Raw genomic sequence first — 20481 nt, forward strand, 5'->3', positions numbered from 1 at the left:
CAGTGTGAGCTGAGCTGCAGCCGAAGGCAGGGCACTTGGCGGTCCGATCATCGGCTACATAAGCTAGCTCTTCTGAAGTGAAATGTCACCTCGCTGGGAGGGAAGGAGCCTGAGCTGGTGTGCGAGGTGGAGAAGTTCCGGCTAGATATAGTTGGACTCACTTCGACGCACAGGAACCTGTTCTCTCGAGAGGGGCTGGACTCTCTTCCACTATGGCGTTGCAAGCAATGAGAGGCTGGGGTGGCAATTCTTGTTGTCCCCCCGGCTCAAAGACAAGAGTATGGGGTATCGGACTGTCTGATTGTGGCGGGTCGCTCCCTGTATGATCAGTGTCTTTGTCACCGATTCTGTTGTTAACTTTTATGGACAGAATTGCAGTCATGGCGTTGAGGGGATCCGGTTTGGTGGTTGCAGGATTAGGTCTCTGCTTTTTGCAGTTGATGTGGTCCTGATGGCTTCAACTGGCCAGGATCTCCAGCTCTCATTGGATGGCCGAGTATGAAGCGACTGGGATGAGAATCAGCACCTCCAAGTCCGAGTCCATGGTTCTCGCCCGGTAAAGGGTGGGGTGCCATTTCCAGGTTGAGGAGGCGATGGCACATACTAGATGGCCCCAAGTGGAGGAGTTCAAGTACCTAGGAGTCTTGTTCACGAGTGAGGGAAGAGTGGATCATGAGATCCACAGGCGGATCGGTGCGGCGTCTTCAGTAATGAGGACGCTATATCGATCCATTGTGGTGAAGAAGGAGCTGAGCCAGAATTAAAAGCTCTAAATTTACCGGTCGATCTACATTCCCATCCTGCACCCATGGTCATGGTTATGACCGAAATGACAAGATCAAAGACAAGAGTTTCCTCCGCCGGGTGGCGGGTCTTTCCCTTAGAGATAGGATAAGAAGCTCTGTCATCCGGGAGGAACTCGGAGTAAAGCGCTGCTCCTCCACATTGAGAGGAACCAGATGAGGTGGTTCGGGCATCTGCTCAGGATGCCACCCGAACGCCTCCCGAGGGAGGTGTTTAGGGCAAGTCCAACCGGCAGGAGGCCACGGGGAAGACCCAGGACACATTGGGAAGATTATGTCTCCCGGCTGGCCTGGGAACGCCTCAGGATCCCCCGAGAAGAGCTGGAAGAAGTGGCTGGGGAGAGGGAAGTCTGGGCTTCTCTGTTTAGGCTGCTGCCCCCGCAACCCGACCTCGGTTAAGCGGAAGAAAATGGATGGATTTAGTAACGACAACAAAAAATGCCCATCCATCCATTTCCTACAGCTTATTCCCTTTTGGGGTGGCAGGGGGCGCTGGAGCCTATCTCAGCTACAATCGGGCGGAAGGCGGGGTACACCCCGGACAAGTCGCTACCTCATCGCAAAAAATGATTCTAGTAAAACTCACATGGATACATTTTTACAGGTATTTTTAGACATAATGCATGTTTGGTTTTGGAATTATGTTTATATAACTTTCATATGTATTATGACAGTTATACTGTCATCTTGAGTAAAACTAACTTGTGTCTTTACAAACATTACAAACTATGTTTTTCCAGTAAAACTCACAAAAATATTTTTTTCCAGGCATTATTAGACATTTTTCATGTGTGGTTTAGGAAATATGTTTAAATAACTGTCATATTGAATGTGGCAGTTATACTATGTGTAAAACCAAATTTTTGTATTTGCAAACCTTACAAAAAAAAATTGATTCTAGTAAAACTCACATAGATTCAATATTACAGGCATTTTTAGACATTTCACATGTTTGAATACATTTTTATTGCTTTTTTCGTTAGGGCAAGTCCGATCGGCAGGAGGCCACGGGGAAGACCCAGGACACATTGGGAAGACTATGTCTCAGGCTGGCCTGGGAACGCCTCGGGATCCCCCGAGAAGAGCTGGACAAAGTGGCTGGGGAGAGGGAAGTCTGGGCTTCTCTGCTTAGGCTGCTGCCCCCGCAACCCGACCTCGGATAAGCGGAAGAAAATGGATGGATTTAGTATGACAGTTATACTAGTAAACTGTAAATAGTAAAAAAAACTATTTTTCATAGATTCAATATTACAGGCATCTTTAGATGGATTGCATATTTGGTTTTGGAGATATGTTTATACAACTTTCATATTTAGTATGACAGTTATACTGTCATATTGAGTAAAAAAAAAAAAAACTTGTGTCTGCAAACCTTACAAAAGATTATTATTCTAGTAAAACTAACAAAGATACATTTTTCCAAGCATTATTAGCATTTGTTGTTTTGGAGTTATAATGCTTGCGTTGAGAGGCGACGGGCTCGGGTGGCAATTCTTGTTGCCCCCCGGCTCAAAGCCTGCACGTTGGAGTTCAACCCAGTGGACCAGTGGGTAGCTTTCCTCCGCCTTCGGGTGGGGGGACAGGTCCTGACTGTTGTTTGGCCTTACGCGCCAAACGGCAGCTCAGAGTACCCACCCTTTTTGGATTCACTCGAGGGAGTACTGGAAAGTGCTCCACCGGGTGATTCCCTCGTTCTACTGGGGGCCTTCAACGCTCATCTTGGCAACAACAGTGAAACCTGGAGAGGCGTGATTGGGAAGAATGGCCGCCCGGATCTGAACCCGAGTGGTGTTTTGTTATTGGACTTTTGTGCTCGTCACAGATTGTCAATAACAAACCCCAAGTTTAAACATAAGGGTGTCCATATGTGCACTTGGCACCAGGACACCCTAGGCCGCAGTTCCATGATCGATTTTGTAGTTGTGTCATCGGATTTGCGGTCTCATGTTTTGGACACTCGGGTGAAGAGAGGGGTGGAGCTTTCTACCGATCACCACCTGGTGGTGAGTTGGCTGCGATGGTGGGGGAGGATGCCTGACAGACCTGGCAGGCCCAAACGCATTGTGAGGGTTTGCTGGGAACGCCTCCGGAAGAACTTTGAACATGTCACGAGGGAGGCGCTGGAGATTGAGTCTGAGTGGACCATGTTCCGTGCCTCTCTTGTCGAGCCGGCTGATTGGAGCTGCGGCCGCAAGGAGTTTGGTGCCTGTCGTGGCGGTAATCCTAGAACCCGCTGGTGGACACCAGCAGTGAGGGATGCCGTCAAGCTGAAGAAAGAGCCTATCGGGTCCTTTTGGCTCATGGGACTCCAGAGGCAGCCGACAGGCCAAGCGAAGTGCGGCTTCAGCGGTCGCAGAGGCAAAAACTCGGACATGGGAGGAGTTTGGAGAAGCCATGGAAAACGACTTCCAGACGGCTTCGAAGCGATTCTGGACCACCATCCGCCGGCTCAAGGGGGGGCAGCAGTGCACTGTAACACCGTGTATGGTGAGGATGGTGCGCTGCTGACCTCTACTGCAGCTGTTATTGATCGGTGGAGGGAATACTTCGAAGACCTCCTTAATCCCACCAACATGTCTTCCTATGAGGAAGCAGTGCCTGGGGAATCTGTGGTGGGCTCCCTGGGGCTGAGGATGCCAAGGTAGTTAAAAAGCTCCTCAATGGCAACGCCATGGGGGTGGATGAGATCCGTCCGGAGTTCCTTAAGGCTCTGGATGCTGTGGGGCTGTCTTGGTTGACAAGACTCTGCAACATCGCGTGGACATCGGGGGCAGTACTTCTGGATTGGGAGACCGGGGTGGTGGTTCCTCTCTTTAAGAAGGGGAACCAGAGGGTGTGTTTCAACTATCGTGAGATCACACTCCTCAGTCTTCCCGGTAAGGTCTATTCATGTGTACTGGAGAAGAGGCTACGCCGGATAGTCGAACCTCGGATTCAGGAGGAACAGTGTGGTTTACGTCCTGGTCGTGGAACTGCGGACCAGCTTTATACTCTCGGCAGGGTCCTTGAGGGTGCATGGGAGTTTGCCCAACCAGTCTACATGTGCTTTATGGACTTGGAGAAGGCATTCGACCATTTACCCCTGGAAGTCCTGTGGGGAGTGCTTAGAGAGTATGGGGTAACGGACTGTCTTATTGTGGCGGTTCGCTCCCTTTGCAAGAGTCAGAGCTTGGTCCGCATTGCCGGCAGTAAGTCGGACCCGTTTCCAGTGAGGGTTGGACTCCGCCAAGACTGCCCTTTGTCACCGATTCTGTTCATAACCTTTATGGACAGAATTTCTAGGCGCAGTCAGGGCGTTGAGGGGATCCGGTTTGGTGTCTGCAGGATTAGGTCTCTGCTATTTGCAGATGATGTGGTCCTGATGGCTTCATCCGGCCAAGATCTTCAGCCCTCGCTGGATCGGTTCGCAGACGAGTGTGAAGTAACTGGGATGTGAATCAGCACTTCCAAGTCCGAGTCCATGGTTCTCGCCCGGAAAAGGGTGGAGTGCCATCTCCGGGTTGGGGAGGAGATCTTGCCCCAAGTGGAGGAGTTCAAGGACCTCAGAGTCTTGTTCACGAGTGAGGGAAGAGTGGATCGTGAGATCGACAGGCGGAACGGTGCGGCGTCTTCAGTAATGCGGACGCTGTATTGATCCGTTGTTGTGAAGAAGGAGCTGAGCCGGAAGGCAAAGCTCTCGATGTACCGGTTGATCTACGTTCCCATCCTCACCTATGGTCATGAGCTTTGTGTCATGGCCAGATGAGGTGGTTCGGGCATCTGGTCAGGATGCCACCCGAACGCCTCCCTAGGGAGGTGTTTCGGGCACGTCCGACCGGTAGGAGGCCCAGGAAGACCCAGGAAACGGGAAGCTTATCTCTCCCGGCTGGCCTGAGAATGCCCCAGGATCCCCCGGGAGGAGCTGGACGAAGTGGCTGGGGAGAGGAAAGTCTGGGCTTCCCTGCTTAGGCTGCAGCCCCCGCGACCCGACCTCGGATAAGCGGAAGAAAATGGATGGCTGGATGGATGGAGTTATGTTTAAATAACTGTCATAAAGAGTAAAACCTCATTTTTGTATTTGTAAACCTTACCTAAACAACTGATTTTAGTAAAACTCACACAGATTCAATATTACAGGCATTTTTAGACATTTTGCTTATTTGGTGTAGGAATTATGATGGAATACATTGTTTTTGCTTATTTCGCATTATCTCAGGATTTTAAGAACTTTACTGTCATATAGAGGAAACCAAATACTTTTTGTGTTTGCAAGCCTTAAAAAAGCACATGTTTCGAGTAAAACTCACAAGAATGCCTTATTTCAGGCATTATTAGCCATTTTTTATGTGTAGTTTAGGCATACTTGCCAATACTCCTGGATTTTCCAGGAGACTCCCGAAATTCAGCGCCTCTCCCGAAAACCTCCCGGGACAAATTTTCTCCCGAAAATCTCCCGAAATTCAGGCTGATCTGAGTGAGGACAGCCTGTATTCACGTCTGCTTTCCCACGATATAAACAGCATGCCTGCCCAATCACGTTATAACTGTAGAATGATCGAGGGCGAGTTCTTGGTTTCTTATGTGGGTTTATTGTTAGGTAGTTTCATTAACGTCCTCCCAGCGCGGTAACAACACAAAACAACAGCAGTCACGTTTTTGTCTACCGTAAAGCAGTTTGTCTGCCGTAAACAGCAATGTTGTGACACTCTTTAAACAGGGCAATACTGCCATCTACTGTACATGCATATGTGACAATAACATCCAGGGCTTTTAGAGAGTGCAGTGCACAACTGCGCACACAACAAGGAGACAAAGCAGAAGAACGCGGAAGATACAGCCATGGCGACGCCGACGACGAGTAAGATGAAGAAACACGCTTATAAGTTCCAAGCCGCAGCTGCGATTGGACCTGGATATCCTCCGGGAAGAAGTAGTGGAATACCAAGTGCTTGGCAGTGAAGATCTTCCTCAGGAAGCAAAGATTGACCGGTTTTTGGCCATGCTCGGGAGGGATGGAAAATTCCAGACTCTCGTGCATTTGATGAAAGCACTTTTGTGCGTGCCACACAGCAATGCATCAACAGAGAGGGTGTTCAGCATGGTTATAAAAATAGTGACGGAGAATAGAACAAGGATGGACAATTCAACCCTTAACTCAACAATGAGTAGATGAGTGTTATGTGTGTGTATATGTGTAAATAAATGAAAACTGAAATTCAAGTATTTATTTTATTTATATATATATATATATATATATATATATATATATATATACATATATATATATATATATATATATATATATATATATATATATATATATATATATATATATATATATATATATATATATATATATATATATATATATATATGTCTTATATCTCCTGATGATTGAGGGAACCCCTCATGAAACAGGCCTGTAGAGATGAAGTAGTCTTGTGATTTTTTTCCCCACACATACATATATATATAAATATATATATATATATATATATATATATATATATATATATATATATATATATATATATATATATATATATATATATATATATATATATATATTTTATATATATATATACATACATATATATATATATATATATATATATATATATATATATATAATATATATATATATATATATATATATATATATATATATATATATATATATATATATATATATATATATATATATATATGTATATATATATATATATATATATATATATATATATATATATATGTATATATATATATATATATATATATATATATATATATGAAATACTTGACTTGGTGAATTCTAGCTCTAAATATACTCCTCCCCTCTTAACCACCCCCCCAACCACGCCCCCACCCCACCCCTGACTGTGCCTTCCCCACCCCCACCTTTTGAAATCGGAGGTCTCAATGTTAGCAAGTATGAGTTTAGGAGTTAAGTTTAAATAACTGTCATAGTGAGTGTGGCAGTTACACTGTCATATTGAGTAAAAAAAACTAACTTGTGTCTTTGCAAACCTCACAAAAGAAAACGTTTCTAATAAAAATCACAAAGATACATTTCTTCACGCATTATTAGACATTTTTCATGTGTGGTTTAGGAGTTATGTTTAAATAACTGTCATATTGAGTGTGGCAGTTATATTGTCATTGTGTGTAAAACCTAAATTTGTATTTGCAAACCTTATGAAAACAACTGATTCTAGTAAAACATAGATTCAATTTTACAGGCATTTTTAGACATTTTACATGTTTGGTTTAGGAGTTGTGTTTGAATACTTTTTTTTATTGCTATTTTCGTTAGGGCAAGGCCGACCGGCAGGAGGCCACGGGGAAGACCCAGGACACATTGGGAAGACTATCATTCAAGTACCTTGGGGTGTGGGTGGACAATAAGCTGGACTAGACTGTTAACACAGACCACTTGTACAGGAAAGGACAGAGCTGTACTTCCTGAGGCGGCTGTGCTTTGTCCCACACGCCATTAGACTGTACAACTCTTCTCTGGGGGGAGGGGGGCTACTAGGATGACAGGGGATGCAAATCAATAAGAGTGCAATATTTTTTCAAAACATGGTCACTACTGCCTAGTTTCTCTTGTTATATTCTTATTTTACTGTTATATTTTTATTCTCATTGTTGCTTTTTATTTTTATTCTATTGTAATATGTTTCTATTTTGTTTCAATTTATACCCCCATTATTTACTTTTCACTTTTTACAGTTTTGTACACTACTGCTGGAATTTAAATTTTCCTGAGGGAACTCTCCTAAAGGAATCAATAAAGTACTATCTATCTATCTATCTATTTATGTCTCCTGGCTGGCCTGAAAATGCCTCGGGATCCCCCGAGAAGAGCTGGACGAAGTGGCTGAAGAAAGGAAAGTCTGGGCTTCTCTGCTTAGCCTGCTGCCCCCGCAACCTGACCTCGGATAAGCAGGAAGAAAATGGATGGATTTAGTATGACAGTTATACTGTCATATTAAGTAAAAAACTAACTTGTGTCTTTGCAAACATTACAAAATATATTTTTTCTAGTAAAACTCACAAAGATACATAACTCAAGGCATTATTAGCCATTTTGCATGTGTGGTTTAGGACTTATGTTTAAATAACCGTCAGATTGAGTGTGACAGTATACTGTCATAGTGAGTAAAACCCATATTTTGTAATTGCAAACCTTATGAAAACAAATGATTCTACTAATACTCACATGGATACAATATTACAGGCATTTGTAGACATAATGCATGTTTGGTTTTGGAGTAATGTTTATATAACTTTCATATTTAGTATGACAGTAATACTGGCATATTGAATAAAAAAAACTAACTTGTATCTGTACAAACCTTAAAAAATATTTTTTTTCCAGTAAAACTCACAAAGAGACATTTCTCCAGGCATTATTAGCCATTGTGCACATGTGGTTTAGGAGTTATGTTTAAATAAATGTCAAATTGAATGTGGCAGTTATACTGTTATTATGAGTAAAACCTCATTTTTGTAAATGTTAACCATACCACAATACCTGATTCTGGTAAAACTCACATAGATTCAATATTACAGGCATTTTTAGACATTTTACATGTTTGGTTTAGAGTTGTGTTTGAATACATTTTTATTGCTTTTTTCAATAGGGCAAGTACGACGGGCAGGAGGCCGCGGGGAAGACCCAGGACACATTGTGAGTGAAACCTAATTTTTGTAATTGTAAACCTTACCAAAATACCTGATTCTGGTAAAACTCACATAGATTCAATATTACATGCATTTTTAGACGGATTGCATGTTTGGTTTTGGAGTTATGATTATACACCTTTCATATTTAGTATGACAGTTATACTGTATATTACCATTGAGTAAAAAAAAACCTAACTTGTGTCTTTGCAAACCTTACAAAAGGTCGTTATTCTAGTAAAGACTTAGACTTAGACTTAGACTTTCTTTTTATTGTCATTCAAATTTGAACTTTACAGCACAGATAAGAACGACATGTCGTAGTGCAGGATAAAAAAGCAATAAGGTGCATATTTCGATAAATAAATATATAAATACTATATATATATATATATAATAAATAAATATACATACATATATATAAATAGATAAATAGATTACTGTGCAGATAAATATATTGCACTTTTTCCACATGCGCCCACGTTTATGGGTGTATATTGTTTTTTTCATTCCAGCGAGTTAATTAATTTTGAGGGGAGTTGAGGAGATAATTTAATTATGATGCGTTCAAGAGTCTTACGGCCTGAGGGAAGAAGCTGTTACAGAAGCTGGAGGTTCTGCTTCGGAGGCTGCAGAACCTCTTTCTAGAGTCCAGAAGTGAAAACTGTCCTTGGTGGGGTGGGAGGAGTCTTTGCAAATTTTCTGAGCCCTGGTCAGGCAGCACTTTTTGCGATCTCCTGGATAGGAGGAAGAGGAGTCCTGATGATCTTTTCCGCCGTCCTCACCACTCTCTGGAGATACTTCCAGTCTAAGGCACTGCAGGCTCCAGTCCAGACAGAGATGCTGTTGGTCAGCAGGCTCGCTATAACAAAGATACATCTCTCCAAGCATTATTAGCTATTTTGCATTTGTTGTTTAGGAGTTATGTTCAAATAACTGTCATAGTGAGTAAAACCTAAATTTTGTATTTGCAAACCTTTCAAAAACAACTGATTCTAGTAAAACTCACACAGATACAATATTGCAGGCATTTTTAGACATAATGCATGTTTGGTTTTGGAGTTATGTTTCTATAACTTTCATATGTATGACAGCTATACTGTTATATTTAATAAAAAAAACACTAACTTGTGTCTTTACAAACCTTACAAAATATTGTTTTCCCAGTAAAACTCACAAAGATACATTTCAACAGTCATTATTAGCCATTTTGCATGTATGGTTTAGAAGTTATGTTTAAATAACTGTCATATGGAGTGTGACCGTAAAGTCATAGTGAGTAAAACAAACTAACTTGTGTCTTTGCAAACTTTACAAAATATAATCATTCTAGTAAAACAAACAAAGATACATTTCTCCAAGCATTATTAGCCATTTTGCATTTGTTGGTTAGGAGTTATGTTTAAATAACTGTCAAAGTAAATAAAACCTAATTTTGGTATTTGAAAACCTTACAAAAACAACTGATTCTAGTAAAACTCACACAGATACAATATTACAGGCATTTTTGGACATAATACATGTTTGGTTTTGGAGTAATGTTTGGCGCAGTGGAAGAATGGCCGTGCGCGACCCGAGGGTCCCTGGTTCAATCCCCACCTAGTGCCAACCTCGTCATGTCCGTTGTGTCCTGAGCAAGACACTTCACCCTTGCTCCTGATGGGTGCTGGTTAGCGCCTTGCATGGCAGCTCCCTCCATCAGTGTGTGAATGGGTAAATGTGGAAGTAGCGTCAAAGCGCTTTGAGTACCTTGAAGGTAGAAAAGCGCTATACAAGTACAACCCATTTATTTATTTATTTATATCTAGTAAGACAGCTATACTGTTATATTGAGTAAAAAAAACTAACTTGTGTCTTTACAAACCTTACACAATATATTTTTTCTAGTAAAACTCACAAAGAGACATTTCCCCAGGTATTATTAGCCATTGTGCATGTGTGGTTTAGGAGTTATGTTTAAATAAATGTCAAATTGAATGTGGCAGGTATACTGTCATGAGTAAAACCAAATTTTTGTAATTGTAAACCTTACCAAAATACCTGATTCTGGTAAAACTCACATAGATTCATTATTACATGCATTTTTAGACGGATTGCTTGTTTGGTTTTGGAGTTATGTTTTTACAACTTTCATATTTAGTATGACAGTCATACTGTCATATTGAGAAAAAAAACAACTAACTTGCGTCTTTGCAAACCTTACAAAAGATCATTATTCTGGTAAAGACTTAGACTTTCTTTTTATTGTCATTCAAATTTGAACTTTACAGCACAGATAACACAATTTCGTTACATAAGCTCATGGTAGTGCAGGATAAAAAAGCAATAAGGTGCATATATAAATAAATATAAATAATAAACAAATATGTATATAAAATAAATAAATATACTTAAATATATATAAATAAATAAAAAGATTACTGTGCAGATAAATATATTGCACTTTTTCCACATGCGCCCACGTTTATGGGTGTATGTTATATTGTTTTTTGTTTATTCCAGCGAGTTAATCCATTTTGAGGGGAGTTGAGGGGATAATTTAATTATAATGCGTTCAAGAGTCTTACGGTCTGAGGGAAGAAGCTGGAGGTTCTGCTTCGGAGGCTGCGGAACCTCTTAGAGTCCAGCAGTGAAAACAGTCCTTGGTGGGGGTGGGAGGAGTCTTTGCTCACCACTCTCTGGGGAGACTTCCAGTCTGAGGCACTGCAGGCTGGACTGGAGTCCAGACAGCGATGCTGTTGTTCAGCAGGCTCTCTATAACAAAGATACAGTTCTCCAAGCATTATTAGCTATTTGCATTTGTTGTTTAGGATTTATGTTAAAATAACTGTCATAGTGAGTAAAACCTAAATTTTGTATTTGCAAACCTTACAAAAACAATTGATTCTAGTAAAACTCACAGATACAATATCACAGTCATTTTTAGACATAATGCATGTTTGGTTTTGGAGTTGTGTTTATATAACTTTCATATTTAGTATTACAGTAATACTGTCATATTGAGTAAAAAAAAAACAACTACCTTGTGTCTTTACAAACCTTACAAGATATTTTTCCCAGTAAAACTCAAAGATACATTTCTACAGGCATTATTAGCCATTTTGCATGTGCGGTTTAGGATTTATGTTTAAATAACTGTCATATTGAGTGTGACATTAAAGTCATAGTGAGTAAAACAAACTAACTTGTGTCTTTGCAATGCTTACAAAAGAAAATGTTACTAGTAAGACTCACAAAAGATACATTTCTTCATGCATTATTAGAAAATGTTCATGTGTAGTTTAGGAGTTATGTTTTAATAACTGTCAAATTGAGCGTGGCAGTTATACTGTCATTAAGTGTTAAACCTAATTTTTGTATTTGCAAACCTTACAAAACAACTGATTCTAGTAAAACTCACATAGATTCAATATTGCAGGCATTTTAGACATTTCACATGTTTGGTATAGGAGTTGTGTTTGAATACATTTTAATTGCTTTTTTCGTTAGGGCAAGTCCGACCGGCAGGAGGCCACGGGGAAGCCCCAGGACACATTGGGAAGACTATGTCAGCCGGCTGGCCTGGGAACGCTTCAGGATCTCCCGAGAAGAGCTGGACGAAGTGGCTTGGGAGAGGGAAGTCTGGGCTTCTCTGCTTAGGCTGCTGCCCCCGCAACCCGACCTCGGATAAGCAGAAGAAAATGGAAACATTTAGTATGACAGTTATACTATTATATTGAGTAAAAAAAACTAACTTGTGTCTTTAAAAACCTTACAAATTATATGTTGTCTAGTAAAACTCACAAAGATACATCTCCAGGCATTATAAGCCATTTTGCATGTGGTTTAGGGGTTATGTTTAAATAACTGCCATATTGAATGTGGCAGTTATACTGTCATTATGAGTAAAACCTAATTTTTGTAATTGTAAACCTTACCAAAATACCTGATTCTGGTAAAACTCACATAGATTCAATATTACAGGCATTTTTAGACGGATTGCATGTGTAGTTTTGAAATTATGTTTATACAACTTTCTTATTTAGTATGACAGTGAGTAAAAAAAACTAACTTGTGTCTTTGCAAACCTTACAAAAGAACATTTTAGTAAAACTCACAAAGATACATTTCTTCATGCATTATTAGAAAATGTTCAAGTGTAGTTTTGAAGTTATGTTTATATAACTTTCATATATAGTATGACAGTTATACTGTTATATTGAGTAAAAAAAACTAACTTGTGTCTTTACAAACCTTACAAAATATTGTTTCCCAGTAAAACTCACAAATATACATTTCTACAGGCATTATTAGCCATTTTGTATGTGTGGTTTAGGAGTTATGTTTAATTAACTGAAATTGAGTGTGACAGTACTGTCAAAGTGAGTAAAAAAAAAACTAACTCGTGTTTTTGCAAACCTTACAAAAGAAAATGTTACTAGTAAAACTCACAAAGATACATTTCTTCATGCATTATTAGAAAATGGTCATGTGTAGTTTAGGAGTTATGTTTAAATAACTGTCATTTTGAGTGTGGTAGTATAAATGCCACACATATTGAGTTATAAAGTTAAGTGTAAAACCTAATTTTTGTATTTGCAAACCTTACAAAAACAACTGTTTCTTGTAAAACTCACATAGATTCAATATTAAAGGCATTTTAGACATTTTACATGTTTTGTTTAGGAGTTGTGTTTGAATACATTAGTATTGCTTTTTTCGTTAAGGCAAGTCCAAACGGCAGGAAGCCACGGGGAAGACACAGGACACATTGGGAAGATTATATCAGCTGGCTGGCGTGGGAGCTGGGCTTCTCTGCTTAGGCTGCAGCCCCCGCAACACGACCTCGGATAAGCGGAAGAAAATGGATGGATTTAGTATGACAGTTATACTATCATATTGAGTAAAAAAAAAAAAAAAACTTTTGTTTTTGTAAACATTCAAAATATATTTTTTCTAGTAAAACTCACAAAGATAGAGTTATGTTTAAATAACTGTCATATTAAATGTAAAAGTATACTCTCATATAGAGTAAAACCTAATTTTTGTATTTGCAAACCTTACAAAAACAACTGATTCTAGTAAAACTCACATGAATTCAATATTACAGTTATTTTTAGACATTTTGCCTGTTTGGTTTAGAAATTATGATGGAATACATTTTTATTGCTTTTTTCGCATTATCTCAGGATTTTTGGAATATTACTGTCATATTGAGTAAAAAACTACTTTTTGTGTTTGCAAGCCTTAAAAAAAGCATATGTTTCGAGTAAAACTCACAATAATGCATTATTTCAGGCAATATTATCTCATTTTTATGTGTAGTTTAGGAGTTATGTTTATTTACTGTCATATTGAGTGTACATTGTCATGGTGAAAAAAACCCAATTTTTTTCATTTGCAAAAATTTCAAACACAACCGATTCTAGTAAAACTCACATGGATTCAATATTACAGGCATTTTTACACATTTTGCATGTTTGATTTAGGAAATATGATTGAATATATTTTCATTGCTTTTTTCGCATTTTCTCAGGATTTTAGGAATATTACTGTCATATTGAGTAAAAAAATACTTTTTGTGTTTGCAAGATTTGAAAAAACATATGTTTCGAGTAAAACTCTGTAGAATGCATTATTTGAGGCATCATTAGCCATTTTGCATGTGTAGTTAGGAGTTATTTTTAAATAACTGTCATATTGAGTGTGACAGTATACTGTCATAGTGAGTAAAACTTAATTTTTGTATTGCAAACCTTATAAAAACCACTGATTCTAGTAAAACTTACATGGGTTTAATATTACAGGCATTTTTAGACATTTTGCATTGTTGGTTTAGGAATTATGTTGGAATACATTTTTATTGCTTTTTTCGCATTATCTCAGGATTTTAAGAACATTACTGTCATATTGAGTAAAAAACTACTTCTTGTGTTTGCAAGCGTTACAAAAACAACTGATTCTAGTAAAACTCACATGAATTCAATATTACAGTTATTTTTAGACATTTTGCCTGTTTGGTTTAGAAATTATGATGGAATACATTTATATTGCTTTTTTCGCATTATCTCAGGATTTTAGGAATATTACTGTCATATTGAGTAAAAAACTACTTTTTGTGTTTGCAAGCCTTAAAAAAGCATATGTTTAGAGTAAAATTCACAATAATGCATTAGTTCAGGCAATATTAGCTCATTTGTATGTGTAGTTTAGGAGTTATGTTTATTTACTGTCATATTGAGGGTACTTGTCATGTTGAAAAAAACCTAATTTTTTTATTTGTAAAAATTTCAAACACAACCGATTCTAGGAAATCTCACATGGATTCAATATTACAGGCATTTTTACAAATTTTGCATGTTTAGTTTAGAAATTATGATTGAATACATTTTTATTGCTTTTTTCGCATTATCTCAGAATTTTAGGGATATAACTGTCATATTGAGTAAAAAAACTACTTTTTGTGTTTGCAAGATTTAAAAAAGCATATGTTCAGAGTAAAACTCCGTAGAATGCATTATTTGAGGCATCATTAGCCATTTTGTATGTGAAGTTAGGAGTTATGATTACAAAACTGTCATATTGATTGTGACAGTTTACTTTCATAAAGAGTAAAACCTAATTTTTGTTTTTGCAAACCTTACAAAAACAACTGTTTCTTGTAAAACTCACATAGATTCAATATTAAAGGCATTTTAGACATTTTACATGTTTTGTTTAGGAGTTGTGTTTGAATACATTAGTATTGCTTTTTTCGTTAAGGCAAGTCCAAACGGCAGGAAGCCACGGGGAAGACACAGGACACATTGGGAAGATTATATCAGCTGGCTGGCGTGGGAGCTGGGCTTCTCTGCTTAGGCTGCAGCCCCCGCAACACGACCTCGGATAAGCGGAAGAAAATGGATGGATTTAGTATGACAGTTATACTATCATATTGAGTAAAAAAAAAAAAAAAACTTTTGTTTTTGTAAACATTCAAAATATATTTTTTCTAGTAAAACTCACAAAGATAGAGTTATGTTTAAATAACTGTCATATTAAATGTAAAAGTATACTCTCATATAGAGTAAAACCTAATTTTTGTATTTGCAAACCTTACAAAAACAACTGATTCTAGTAAAACTCACATGAATTCAATATTACAGTTATTTTTAGACATTTTGCCTGTTTGGTTTAGAAATTATGATGGAATACATTTTTATTGCTTTTTTCGCATTATCTCAGGATTTTTGGAATATTACTGTCATATTGAGTAAAAAACTACTTTTTGTGTTTGCAAGCCTTAAAAAAGCATATGTTTCGAGTAAAACTCACAATAATGCATTATTTCAGGCAATATTATCTCATTTTTATGTGTAGTTTAGGAGTTATGTTTATTTACTGTCATATTGAGTGTACATTGTCATGGTGAAAAAAAACCAATTTTTTTCATTTGCAAAAATTTCAAACACAACCGATTCAAGTAAAACTCACATGGATTCAATATTACAGGCATTTTTACACATTTTGCATGTTTGATTTAGGAAATATGATTGAATATATTTTCATTGCTTTTTTCGCATTTTCTCAGGATTTTAGGAATATTACTGTCATATTGAGTAAAAAAATACTTTTTGTGTTTGCAAGATTTGAAAAAACATATGTTTCGAGTAAAACTCTGTAGAATGCATTATTTGAGGCATCATTAGCCATTTTGCATGTGTAGTTAGGAGTTATTTTTAAATAACTGTCATATTGAGTGTGACAGTATACTGTCATAGTGAGTAAAACTTAATTTTTGTATTGCAAACCTTATAAAAACCACTGATTCTAGTAAAACTTACATGGGTTTAATATTACAGGCATTTTTAGACATTTTGCATTGTTGGTTTAGGAATTATGTTGGAATACATTTTTATTGCTTTTTTCGCATTATCTCAGGATTTTAAGAACATTACTGTCATATTGAGTAAAAAACTACTTCTTGTGTTTGCAAGCGTTACAAAAACAACTGATTCTAGTAAAACTCACATGAATTCAATATTACAGTTATTTTTAGACATTTTGCCTGTTTGGTTTAGAAATTATGATGGAATACATTTATATTGCTTTTTTCGCATTATCTCAGGATTTTAGGAATATTACTGTCATATTGAGTAAAAAACTACTTTTTGTGTTTGCAAGCCTTAAAAAAGCATATGTTTAGAGTAAAATTCACAATAATGCATTAGTTCAGGCAATATTAGCTCATTTGTATGTGTAGTTTAGGAGTTATGTTTATTTACTGTCATATTGAGGGTACTTGTCATGTTGAAAAAAACCTAATTTTTTTATTTGTAAAAATTTCAAACACAACCGATTCTAGGAAAACTCACATGGATTCAATATTACAGGCATTTTTACAAATTTTGCATGTTTAGTTTAGAAATTATGATTGAATACATTTTTATTGCTTTTTTCGCATTATCTCAGAATTTTAGGGATATAACTGTCATATTGAGTAAAAAAACTACTTTTTGTGTTTGCAAGATTTAAAAAAGCATATGTTCAGAGTAAAACTCCGTAGAATGCATTATTTGAGGCATCATTAGCCATTTTGTATGTGAAGTTAGGAGTTATGATTACAAAACTGTCATATTGATTGTGACAGTTTACTTTCATAAAGAGTAAAACCTAATTTTTGTTTTTGCAAACCTAACTAAAACAACTGATTCTAGTAAAACTCACATGGATTCAATATTACAGGCATTTTTACACATTTTGCATGTTTGATTTAGGAAATATGATTGAATATATTTTCATTGCTTTTTTCGCATTATCTCAGTATTTTAGGAATATTACTGTCATATTGAGTAAAAAACTACTTTTTGTGTTTGCAAGATTTGAAAAAAGCATATGTTTCGAGTAAAACTCCCAAGGATCCATTATTTCAAACATTATTAGCCATTTTGCATGAGTAGTTTAGGAGTTATGATTAAAATACTGTCATATTGATTGTGACAGTTTACTTTCATAAAGAGTAAAACCTAATTTTTGTTTTTGCAAACCTTACTAAAACAACTGATTCTAGTAAAACTCACATGGATTTAATATTACAGGCATTTTTAGATATTTTGCATTGTTGGTTTAGGAATTATGTTGGAATACATTTATTGCTTTTTTCGCATTATCTCAGAATTTTAAGAACATTACTGTCATATTGGTTAAAAACTACTTTTTGTGTTTGCAAGCCTTAAAAAAGCATATGTTTCGAGTAAAACTCACAAGAATGCATTATTTCAGGCAATATTAGCTCATTTTTAAGTGTAGTTTAGGAGTTATGTTTAATTTACTGTCATATTGAGTGTACATTGTCATGGTGAAAAAAACCTAAACAACCTAATCTAGTAAAACTCACATGGATTCAATATTACAGGCATTTTTACACATTTTGCATGTTTGATTTAGGAAATATGATTGAAAATATTTTCATTGCTTTTTTCGCATTATCTCAGTATTTTAGGAATATTACTGTCATATTGAGTAAAAAACTACTTTTTGTGTTTGCAAGATTTGAAAAAGTATATGTTTCGAGTAAAACTCCGTAGAATGCATTATTTGAGGCATCATTAGACATTTTGCATGTGTAGTTTAGGAGTTATGATTAAATAAATGTCATATTGAGTGTGACAGTTTACTTTCGTAAAGGGTAAAACCTAATTTTTGTTTTTGCAAACCTTAGTAAAACAACTGATTCTAGTTAAACTCACATGGATTCAATAATACAGGCATTTTTACACATTTTGCATGTTTAGTTTAGAAATTATGATCGAATACATTTTTATTGCTTTTTTCGCATTTTCTCAGGATTTTAAGAACATTACTGTCATATTGAGTAAAAAAATACTTTTTGTGTTTGCAAGCCTTAAGAAAGCATATGTTTCGAGGAAAACTCCCAAGGATCCATTATTTCAAACATTATTAGCCATTTTGCATGAGTAGTTTAGGAGTTATGATTAAAAAACTGTCATATTGAGTGTAACAGTTTACTTTCATAAAGAGTAAAACCTAATTTTTGTTTTTGCAAACTTTACTAAAACAACTGATTCTAGTAAAACTCACATGGATTCAATAATACAGGCATTTTTACACATTTTGCATGTTTAGTTTAGAAATTATGATTGAATACATTTTTATTGCTTTTTTCGCATTATCTCAGGATTTTAAGAACATTACTGTCATATTGAGTAAAAAAATACTTTTTGTGTTTTCAAGCCTTAAGAAAGCATATGTTTCGAGGAAAACTCCCAAGGATCCATTATTTCAAACATCATTAGCCATTTTGCATGAGTGGTTTAGGAGTTATGATAAAAAAATTGTCATATTGAGTGTGACAGTTTACTTTCATAAAGAGTAAAACCTAATTTTTGCTTTTGCAAACCTTACTAAAACAACTGATTCTAGTGAAACTCACAAGGATATAATATTACTGGCATTTTTAGACATTTTGCATTGTTGGTTTAGGAATTATGTTGGAATACATTTTTATTGCTTTTTTCGCATTATCTCAGAATTTTAAGAACATTACTGTCATATTGAGTAAAAAAAATACTTTTTGTGTTTGCAAGCCTTAAGAAAGCATATGTTTCAAGGAAAACTCCCAAGGATCCATTATTTCAAACATTATTAGCCATTTTGCATGAGTAGTTTAGGAGTTATGATTAAAAAACTGTCATATTGAGTGTGACAGTTTACTTTCCTAAAGAGTAAAACCTAATTTTTGTTTTTGCAAACCTTACTAAAACAACTGATTCTAGTAAAACTCACATTGATATAATATTCAGAAATTTTTAGGGATTTTGCATTGTTGGTTTAGGAATTATGTTGGAATACATTTATTGCTTTTTTTGCATTATCTCAGAATTTTAAGAACATTACTGTCATATTGAGTAAAAAACTACTTTTTGTGTTTGCAAGCCTTAAAAAGCATATGTTTCGAGTAAAACTCACAAGAATGCATTATTTCAGGCAATATTAGCTCATTTTTATGTGTAGTTTAGGAGTTATGTTTAATTTACTGTCATATTGAGTGTACATTGTCATGGTGAAAAAAACCTAAATTTTCTAATTGCAAACCTTTCAAACACAACTGATTCTAGTAAAACATACATTGATTCAATATTACAGGCACTTTTACACATTTTGCATGTTTGGTTTAGGAATTATGTTGGAATACATTTTTTTGTTGCTTTTTTCGTATTATCTCAGGGTTTAAAGAACATTACTGTCATATTGAGTAAAAAACTACTTTTTGTGTTTGCAAGATTTAAAAAAGCATATGTTTCGAGGAAAACTCCTAAGGATGCATTATTTCAGGCATCAATAGCCATTTTGCTTGTGTGGATTAGGAGTTTTTAAATAACTGTCATATTGCGTGTGGCAGTTATACTGTCATTATGAGTAAAACCTAATTTTTGTATTTTTAAACCTTAAAACCTCCTGATTCTAGTAAAATTCACAAAGATACAATATTACAGGCATGTTTAGACATAATGCAGGTTTGGTTTTGGAGTTAGGTTTATAACTTTTCATATTTAGTATGACAGTTATACTGTCATATTAAGTAAAAAAAAAAAAAAGACGTGTCTTTGCAAACCTTACAAAATATTTTTTTCCAGTAAAACTCACAAAGATACATTTCTCTTATTAGCCATTTTGCATGTGTGGTTTCGGAATTATGTTTAAATAACTGTCAGATAAAGAGACAGAGACAGTATACATGGGGAAGGCGTGGCGCAGTTGGGAGAGTGGCCGTTCCAGCAACCTGAGGGTTCTTGGTTCTATCCCCACCTTCTACCAACCTCGTCACGTCCGTTGTGTCCTTGAGGGAGACACTTTACCCTTGCTCCTGATGGGTTGTGGTTAGGGCCTTGCATGCCAGCTTCCGCCATCAGTGTGTGAATGTGTGTGTGAATGGATGAATGTAAAAATAGTGTCAAAGCGCTTTGTGTACCTTGAAGGTAGAAAAGCGCTATACAAGTATAGCCCATTTACCATAGTGAGTAAAATAAAACCA

Source organism: Nerophis lumbriciformis, linkage group LG11, assembly GCF_033978685.3.
Source record: "Nerophis lumbriciformis linkage group LG11, RoL_Nlum_v2.1, whole genome shotgun sequence".
Taxonomy (NCBI): Eukaryota; Metazoa; Chordata; class Actinopteri; order Syngnathiformes; family Syngnathidae; genus Nerophis; species Nerophis lumbriciformis.